Source organism: Juglans microcarpa x Juglans regia, chromosome 4D (genome assembly GCF_004785595.1).
Source record: "Juglans microcarpa x Juglans regia isolate MS1-56 chromosome 4D, Jm3101_v1.0, whole genome shotgun sequence".
In the NCBI taxonomy this organism is placed as follows: domain Eukaryota; kingdom Viridiplantae; phylum Streptophyta; class Magnoliopsida; order Fagales; family Juglandaceae; genus Juglans; species Juglans microcarpa x Juglans regia.
Genome location: NC_054600.1, coordinates 6240956 through 6251791, shown reverse-complemented (window position 1 = coordinate 6251791; position 10836 = coordinate 6240956).

The window sequence follows — 10836 nt, the reverse complement described above, 5'->3', positions numbered from 1 at the left end:
TATCAATGGTCCTTTGTCTGTGTTTATGGCCCTAATTCATATTACAAGAAAAGGCTTGTGGGATGAATTGGCTGCTCTGTGTAGCATATGGAACATTTCTTGGTGCATTGGGTGTAATTTTAATGTCACTTACTTCCTAAGCAAACGATTAGGAGGTCCTAGCTCTAGTTCTGCAATGATGGATTTTTCTAACATCATATATGAGCAAGGTCTTTTGGACATCCCTCTAGTCCATGGGAAGCACATTTTCCGGATCTAATCCATAAATGACTTCCAAGGTTGTGCTCAGATCAGTCCCCTAATAGCATTGATTGTGTAGGTATCCAATGAGGTAAAAGATATTTCAAGCTTGAGATCATGTAGCTAAAATCAGAAGATTTCATTGAGAGAGTTCGACAATGGTAATCATCCTATCTCATACAAGGCAATTTTAGTTACGTGATAGCTTGTAAGCTAAAGGCTTTAAAGAAAGATCCGCATAAGTGGAATTAGTAGATATTTGGAAATGTGGAACGTCGAAAAAAGTCCATCTTCAGCAAATTATAGGGTTTGGTGGGTGTGGAGGAAGAGAAGGGTCTTTCAAGAAAAGAAAAAGTTTACAAAAAGCTTGTGACCTCAGATATTGAAAGGATGACCTTAATAGAAGAGATTTCCTAGAGACAAAAATCAAAGACTTTATGGTTAAAAGAAAGGGACAAATGCACCAAGTCCTTCCATCACTTGGCTAATTCGTATAGAAGGCATAATGTAATTGAGTCATTGTTAGTAGATGGGAGGATTACATCAAATCTTTTTGAGATCACGGATCACATCACCAACTACTATAAACAACTACACTCAAAACAATTTTCTGGGAGATCGAGATTGGATTTTCAATTGCTCAACCATGAAGAAGCAAATTGGCTAGAGAAGCTACTCAAAGATGGCTCACCGGTTAGAGAAACTTTAACAAGATTTCCTATGGGAGGAATGGATGAAGAATTCAAGTTCCATTTGGTAAATTAGGCTACGGTTTGCACTCCGATACATTGAGGGTTGGAAAGTCGAAACTTGTTAGCTTTCAATAAGGGTCTTATTGGGTAACTAGTTGTAAAGATACCATAAAGAGATGGGTGCTTTGTGGAGGGTTATAATAGATCTAAATATGGTGGATTGTGAGAATGATAGTGCCCGAATGAGGTGAACGGATCACATGGAGTAGAGCTTTGGAAACACATAAGACAAGGATTGACAATCTTCTGTCGATACATATGTTTTGCAATTGAAGGTGGTTCCAAAATTAAATCCTAGAATGATTTAGGTTATGGTGATCGAATCCTAAAGGAAGCATACCCAGCAATCTACGATATTGCATGGAGACAGGATAATTCAATTGCAAACCTTATGGATCTATCTAGTAGTTCTCAATGGAATGTCATCTTCCTCAGAACTGCCAAAGGTTAGGAAATTGATACTGGAAAGGGGATTTTTGGTACCCAGTCAGGCTAGGCCCAAACCTCTCATGCCAAGGCTCACAGCCCCTAATTAGGAGAAGCCCAGGCGAACCCAAAGGCCCATGAAGGTGTAAGGCAGCCGATAGGTCTTACAGTCACCACGCATTAATGGGGAACAGACAAGCCAGGATCGTGTTCCCTGCAGGATTGGCCGTATTAAATGTGGCTTGAAGTGGACAGGCCCAAGGCCAAACCCCTATAGCTGACATGAGCGGCCACATTAAATGCGATATCATGTCATTCGAGACAAAGGCGATCATTACCGCGACATAAGGATCCCACAAGAAATCTTATACCTTTCTGCTAGTCTGGAACTTGGAGAAATGATCTAATTTTGACATCGGAGGTGACACCACCACTCTCGCCACCCCTTTTTTCCTCCCTCCCAAGTACAGGGAGTTGTCGTTGCCTAGCAGCTACACAACACGCGTCAACAATTGGCGCCGTCTGTGGGATTTGATATTATTTCAACCAATCAGTGTTAGCATGCCTTTTGTATGCCGGCCACAATGCATTCCTGTACGACCCTAGAGCAATAGTCTACATCGGCAAGCATGGAAGGAAGGGTCACAAAAATTGATGAACTTTTGAAATGATTAACCTCATATGCGTAAGCCCTCTGAAGAGATAATGCAATGTTAAAGCAAAGGAATGCCAAGTTTGAGAGAGATGCCAGACCAAGCAAGACTAAGCAAATGGAAGGAGAGTCGCAAAACACTGACGGGACATCGCCTGAAGACGAAAAGCATAAGCGAATGGGCGACAAATTGCGCAGTCTCATGAGCAAGTATGAGGAGATGGCAAAGAAGATAGGAGGGTTATCCACTGTGGGCCAGCTACTCAGCAGCGCAGACTTATCCTACAATGTTGAGGTGATGGCAGTCCCACTTCCCCCAAACTTCAGGACTCCACAAATAGAGATGTATGATGAGTCGAAGGATCCGACCAAGCACCTAGAAATATTCAAGACTCACATGATGCTCCATGACTTCCATAGGGAGATAGAGTGTTGGGCTTTCCTCCTGACATTGAAAGGTTCTACCTGGCCATGGTTCGACACCCTTCAACCAGGCATCATTTGTAGCTTTGAGGAGCTGGGCAGCCAATTCTTGACACGATTCATGGCCAACAAGAAAAGAAGATGAACAGCAGCTTACCTCCTCACTGGGAAGCAAATGGAGGAAGATAGATTAATGGTGTACTTGTACTACTTCAACAAGGAGCGGATGACTACGGATGATCAGGATGAGAAGATCACCTTGGCAGCACTCCTAGACTACATTTTGCCCTTGAGCCCCTTCATGGCGGAAATTGAGCAAAAAACCCTGAACTGACGACTTCGTCAATGCTAAGCACACCCTCCTAGCTCTAACCGCCCCAAGGTACGCGGGCGCAAAGCGGGCAAGGAAGGGATTAGGCGAGAAGAAAAGCAATAGTGGCACCTCCTCGAGGGAGGTACACACGAGCATGCACATGCAAACACTAGAGGAAGGACGTCTGCAAGAGGACGGAGACCACGACCGAAAGGTCCACTCATATTGCGCCTACCATGAGGAGGAAGGCCATAGGACCGAAGACTGCCAGCTCTTAAGAATGAAGGTCATGAAGGAGATCCGGGAGGAAGTCCAGGGAGAGATGCGCAGAAGAGTGGGCGCCAGCCGCCTGTCACCCCCTGGGTGAGCGAGCAAGGAGATACAGGCAAGAGCTGAGACAGGAAGGTCGGCGAAGCAAAAGTCTGAGGAAAAGAGAGGCAAAGCCCACTAGAGTGGGACCCGAACAACGTCCCGTTAGGTGAAATCCACACCATCGTTAAGGGACCCACCAGTGGAGGTGCCTTTGCATCAGGCAGGAAGGTCTACGCTAGGGGTAGGCAGCGAGGCCCCACACCCCGCTACGGGCAAGACACTAGCGGGGGCGGGGGCAGTATGGCCCCAGCGAGGCCCCACCCCTCACCCAAATTTTTTTTTACATAAATATATATTTATATATAAATATTTATTATTTTTAACATATATAAATATATTAATATATATTAAATAGACCTTTTACTTAATACTTTATATAAGTTGTAGTGTAAGAGCACTAGTTATGGACTCATCAAACTTTAGCTAAAATTTGACTAAGAAATTCACTTTTACAAATTTAGCTAGCCACTTTTCAACATCATCAAATAACAGGCTCAACAAATCTTTCACTATTCTAATAAAATATTGATTTTGAACTTTTCATTTATTTTAGTTATAATTGTAATTTGAATATTTATTCATTATTAAAAAACTACCTATTAATTTTCTAACGTTCATATTATTCCAATGGCTATATTTCTTCAACGGATATATTTTTTTAACTTATATTTCTTCAACAGATATATTTCTCCAATAACTATATTTCTCCAACGACTATATTATTTCACTATAAAACATAACATTTTCTCAAATATTTTATTCACTTCAACTCAAGTGAATATTTTAGTCTAAAAAAATTATTTGGCTAGCTCATTTGGCTAAACAAATTTGGCTAGTGATTTAACTTGAAGTTAAAATCACTGCTGATTTGTTGAGCCAATTGTAGCACATTATCTTGCACTTTAGTTATTCTTTGCCTATAATTTAGCTTTGTTGAGCCCATAACTGGTGCTCTAATAGAGTGACCCTGTTATAGATTGCCTTGACAATACAAGTCTCACACTTAAACAACGTGGGACTCTTATATTACATTACAACTTACACAAAATATGCACTATCAAAATATGCACATAGTTTTTAAATTATAGTCATATTTACAAATTTAAATTTACAATTTGAGTCTAAAAATGTATTTTTGATAACTTTTAGACCCAGAAATAATTTTTTCTAGTGGACTGTAGTTCATTATTAAAGTGGACGGGGGCGGGGCGGATTGGGAGTCCGCCCTCGCCCCTGGTGTCAGGGCGTGCCGGGGGGGTGTGGTGAGGAAAGGGAAGGGGAAGGGGTTCCCCACACCGTATGGTGCGGGTAGCACCCCTAGTCTATGCTTGGAGGTCGAGGTACGAAGAAGTCTTCAGCGTCGGGAGACCGCTCAAACAAGCCCAAACTCAAAAGACCCCCGTTATCTCCTTTGACAACGAGGACTGTGAAGGAGTCATCTATCCACATGATGACGCCTAGAAGGATACTCGGGCAAGACAGGCTGCGGCCATCCCCCAAGCCTCTGAAAGGGGTTCTCCAGCGAGGCGGTTTGGAGTCTATTAAGTTCTCCATCACCATTGGGACAGGAAGGTGCACGACAAGAACATGTAGTCAAGGCCCACTCCTCATACAACACTGTCATCAGGCGATCAATGTTAAATGACTTGGATCTGGTTATGCTGACCTACTACCTGAAGATCAAGTTTCCAGGAAAGAACAGTGTGGGAGTGGTGCACGACGAGCAAGTAGTTACTAGGGAGTGCTACATTCAAGAACTGTGGGGTAAGGAACCCAGCGGGCTCAAGTCCACATAGCATGGACGGAAACTAGCCTCTTGCTCCCTGACACCGCCCAAGGTCGACCGAGCCATTGCTCGCCAACCAGTGGTCCGAGGCATTCCAATGCAAGCTAAAACCCCATTTTTTCCTCCTTTCTTTTGCATCTGATGACTCCTCATGTGGATTGAATAGCTCGATGACCTCCATCAGAGTCCAAACGCCACCCAGTGCGGTTGATTTCAGATCTCACTTGGTCACTCGGATCGATGCTTTGCACTCGAATCTCGACGGGCACAAGGGGAACACCTATCACAAGTGTCCCAATCCTCCCTCACCACCCAGCACGACCGATTTCAAATCCCACCTGGTTATTTAAGTTGATACTCCGCACTTAAACCTCGATGGGCGCAAGGGGGAACACCTCTCCCAAGTGCCCCAGTCCTCTTTCACCACCCATCGCCGTCAATTTTAGATCTCATCTAGTTGCTTTGGTCGATGCTCCACGCTCGCATCTCGACGTCAAAATGCCACCCAATGTGGTCAATTTCAGATCATTCCTAGTTACTTAGGTTGATGTTACGCACTCGCACCTCAATAGGTGCAGGGGAAACACTTCGCCCAAGTGTCCCAGTTCCCCCTCACCACCCAGTGCGGTCAATTTTAAATCCTGCCTAGTCATGGCCTCTAACCCAGACCCGTTCCTTGGGCTAGTGTGTCATGGCAGGGCAGACCCCAATAAATCGAAAGACAACAACAAACCAAGAAGACACAGACTCACAATCACAGGATAAAAGGAATGCCAAAAGTTATATTCATTAAGTATTCATGTAGCTACAAGAACTTGAACCGATACAAGGTATCCCCCCAGCATTGGACTAGACAAAGGAAAAAAAATAAAAACAAGAAGAAATTCATCCCAAATTGTCATGGGTGGGAAGCGGGATTGCGAAAGGCATCGAGCATCAGTCACGCCCCAGGGAGTCAAAGGATCTACGATCTTCTCGAGAAGGAGCGAAGTGGGCCAAGTCTAGAGTCTCAAGGGCGTCGTGAGGGTTCACCACCAAATGTTATCTCATCCTCTCTAACCCCAGGGAGTATACACAGCTCTAGGCCTGTTACGGAGACATTTAGCTGCCTCAAGTTAGGGAGAAATTTGGGCAAGCTTCACGGTCGCTACAGCAACCTTACCCTCCAATCTCCTCACCTTCTCCTCGCAGGACCTCGACTCCTCTTTTAGTTGCTAGTGGCACTTCGATAGCTTCAAGTATAGGCCCTCGACTTTTTCCTTGTCCCTCTAAAGCGTTGCACTCCACACCGCAAATGCATCCCTCCCGGATTGGAGGTTGCTGAGGCGCTCATTAAGGTCGCGATGGATGGCCGCAACTTCAACAAGGGTGACGATGTAATCCTGACAACGTTGTATGACCTCCCTCACCTCCTTCTCCATTTAGAGAACCCACACCTCCTCCAGACTTCGCTCTTTCCTCAAAGACCCTGGCAGCAATCTCGAGGTGGGACACCTCTTGCCCCAGCACCTCTGTGCTCGCTCCAAGATCGCTGGCAGCAATCTCGAGGTGGGACACCTCTTGCCCCAGCACCTTTGTGCTCGCTCCAAGATCGGAACCTTCTTTGCATAGGTCCTTGATCATCTACCGAAGATGCTCGTTCTCGACTTCAGTCTCCTCATGTGCCATCTTGGCTCACTCTAGGGCAGCCCAGATCTTGAACATCTCACGGTAGGCCCGCCCACCCAACTACGCAGGACCTCGGCCTCCCTTTCTATCTCGGCCCGTCCATCCACGATCCAGGTCACCAAGAACTCAAACCCCTATCAATCAAGGCAGAAACAGTTAGATTGTCAGAATCCAAAAACAAAATTACACACTGAACCGATGGAAGAGATTCTTACCAGGGAAAGGAGGTTGTTGAGTTGATCGGTCATTCCCCGTATCGCCTCTTACCCTGGCCCTATCACTCCCCTCATCAACAGGGCGGGATGACTAGGCACCATCCTCACTCTGCGTCCCGTCCCACCCGAGTGCCCAAGGGCGGAGGCACTGAAAATGCCCAGAGCACGCTCCGCAACATGTTCTTTTGTCTCGGGGTCAGGAGTCACCACCCAAGGAGGTAATTGACCATAAGACGCCGCCAAAGTTGGTAGCTGAGGAAAAGTCATGTTTGACCAAAGCGTCAATCAAGGACAACGAAGACGAGGACCCGTCTTTGCTCAGCTACATCGAGTTCTCATGAGAGAGACCCTCAGGAGCGGGCCGCTCAGGTGGCGTCATGTCGATGGGAGCCACACCCAAGCTGGCATTGGAGAAATGCGAGATGTCGTCACCATCATCCTAGGCGGTCCCCTCTGGCCGAGGCCAACGCAGTATCCGTTAGGACCAACATAGCCTCCTGATCACCAACCCCAGAAAAGGCACAATTGTGTCCAAATGCCTTCGGACACTCAACGACGACAAACGCCCGAAAGGCACCTAAGCTAGACTGATGTAGAGCCTCTAGGAACGCAGCCTCCAACTCTTCATCTTCCTGATCGCAACCTGGCTCCCTACCTTGGTCCCCTAGCAAGGTAGTGGAAGCGTCCTGGGAGAATGGCGAGCTAGGAGTTATTTCAGGAGGAGGGGATCCGAACCACCCTGAGCTGCCTATGGTTCCCTCCGATTCTGCATGGACCATATCACCCTCCGAAAGAAATCTCTTCGTCGCGCTGCCTGAAGAGCCCTCATGTGGCTGCTTAACCCTCGCGACGTCAAAGGCCTCCCTAGGAAACCATGGCCTGCCACATGAGATTCGTTGAGCACGACGAGGAACCGGAGATGTTCTCTTCAGTCAATAGGACCCATGAGTACACCAATTGGATTCGGGCCCGCTCACGATCAAACAAGTTGAATGTGATCTTTTTGTTATCTAGAAAGATCCCCCAATCGGATCGAATGGGGAACTCCTAAGCAGCAGCTTCCCATGACGGGAACTCCCATCCTTCGCCCACCACGAAAAAGAACTTGTTCTACCACCGCTTGGCATTAGAGTGGCGAGTCTCAAGCTGAAATTTAGGGGGGACCAAAAGCTGCAGATGTTGCCCCCCAACTCGTAGACCGCATGGGTGAATAGGAACTCCTAAGCAGTCAGGTCTGGGTACTCCTTTCCAATGGATTCCAGAACCATACGCCACATCACGAAGCATGGCGTCGGGATCCTTCAAGCGTTAGGGTGCACTTGGGCTGGGGCCATGCCCAAGAAGTCCAGGACGTCGCAAATCGTGTTGTAGAAGGGGAGCCTCACACCCTGCCTGAACATCCTACAGTACAAAGCCACCCTCTCGGCGTAGCCCCAGAAAGACGGCCCCATTACCTAGCCCCAGGACCTCCAAGACTACCGAATCCGAAATCCCATACATACATTGAAGCACATCGAGGGTCGCAGATTCAATGACCATGGACCATCATTGTCCATCGTATGAGGTAGAATCATAGCAGGAGGTACTCTTGAAAGCCATTGTAGTCAAATCTAGAAATGAGTCAGAAGCAGAAACGCGAGAGCAGTGGCAGAATGAGAAGACCAAGGAAGCAAGAGCGAGGAGAGTAACAGAGGGTACTCAAGAGCAGGGAAGGGGGAATAAATAGGGAGGGAGCAACGATTCAGGAGCCCCAACAGAAAGAGTGATGGGATGTGGGAGCGCGAGGCAAGGAAATGCGCAGCAAATTCAAGAGGAAGAGGGAGCGTGCTAGAGAATTAAATTTCTGCCACGCCTACATGACAAAAATTTATGGAGTAATTGGAAAATGGATTTTTGGTACTCGATCGGGCTGGACCCAGACCCCTTGTGCCAAGGCCCACAACCCGCAATAGGGGGAAGCCCAAGCGAACCCAGGGGCCCATGAAGGGGTAAGGCAGCCGGTGACTTCTCCAGTCACCACACATTAATGGGAAACAGACAGGTCGGGATCCAATCCCCTGCAGGATCGGCTGTATTAAATACGATTGGAGTGGACAGCCCCCAAGGCCAAACCCCTGTAGCCGATAAGAGCGGCCGCATTAAATGCGATATCATGCCATTCGAGACAAAGGCAATTATTACCGCAACAGAAGAATCTCACAAGAAATCGACTATAAATAGAGGAAGGGTGACAACGGAAAGGGGATTACACACTCGGTACATTTCTCTAAACTCTTATAACTTTCTACTAGCCCTAAACTTGGAGAAAGTATCTGACTTTGGCATCGGATGTGACACTACTACCCTTAGTCACCCTTTTTTTCTGCTCTAGCAAGTACAGGGAGTTGTCGTTGCCTGGCGGCTACAAAACAGGCCTCAACAATATTTATATATTTCTTCAATCTTGTGTGTACTTGTAGAGTGAATAGATCTTGTGGTCTCCATCCGAGAAGGGGAGATTTACAATACAATTGTTCTACAAGTCTCTTATGACACAAAATACAAATCCATTCCAATGGAAGAACATATAGAAGACTAAGGCCTCGTTTGAGAACCCATTTCATCGTATCTCATCTCAACTCATCTCCTTCCTAAATATTACTCAAATACAAACATTTTTCAATTTCAAATAGAGATATAACCAGTTCGGTTTTGGACCAAATTTGGGATTGAACCGGTATGCACCGGTTTTGCATTTTCAAGAACCGATTCTAAATCAATTATCCCCTAAACCAATACTTCCGATTTTACCAGATCCGGTCCGGTTTTCTAGTTTTAATATACTATATACTATATTATATAATATATATATATAATAGTATATTATAGTATATAATAATATAGTGATAATATATTGTAGTATATTATAATATATATTATAATTGTATTAAAGATTATAGTGATATAAGATTTTAAAATTTAATATTATATTAATTAGTAATTTATCATATAATACAAAACTATTTTATAAATAATTATATATTATATATAAAAATTATATACAATATAAAAAAAATCATAATATATATATGAACCAATCTGGTTCGGTCCGATTTTAGAAAAAAAAAATCAGAATTGGACTGATTTTGACCAGTTTTAAGAAAAATAAAACCGATACCAGACCGAACCATGCTCAGTACTAAACCAAACCCACCGGTTCGGTCCATCCGGTCCAGTCCGGTTTACCAGTTCATCAGTTTTTTTTTACACCCCTAATTTCAAATCTTCAATTTTTTCATCTAATCATTACAATTTTTTTAAACTTCTAAACAAAACACAAAAAATAATTCAATTTTTTCAAATTCCAAAATAAAATTATACTAAAAAATTATATTCTAACAATATTTGAACTTTATAATATTTTTATTTAACCTTTTTTTCTCGCATTTCTCAAAATCTAATAAAACATCTTAACTCAAATAATTTCACAACTATTCACAAATTTCTCTTCTCATCTCATTCTCCTAACGAGGTAAACCCCCTTAAAAGCTTCTTTGTTTGTATGGACAATTTCATTATGAAAGATTCTCACCTTAGATAAACTAGAGAAATGCCGAATCATGTTGGATTGATGTTATGTGTAAGAAAAGTGGAGTTTGTAGACCACCTTTTATTACATTGTGATGTAGCCATGAGCTTGTGCAATGATATCTTTGCTAGAGTGGGGCTCCATTCAGTGACGCCACAAAGGATAGTTGCCGGCTGGAGAGATATCAAATGTAACACTCAAATAGCAGCCATGTGGAAAATGGTCTCGACCTGTTTATGGTGGTATATATAGATGGAAAGGAATGGCCAAAATTTCAAGGATTGTACATAGACAATGAACGTGCTTAGAACATTTTTTTCTTAATACCTGATTTCATGATCGATTGTAATAGATTTTAATAGTATGAACATTCATGATTTCCTTACATTTTTAGAAATTCATGCATAGGTGCTGCACTAGT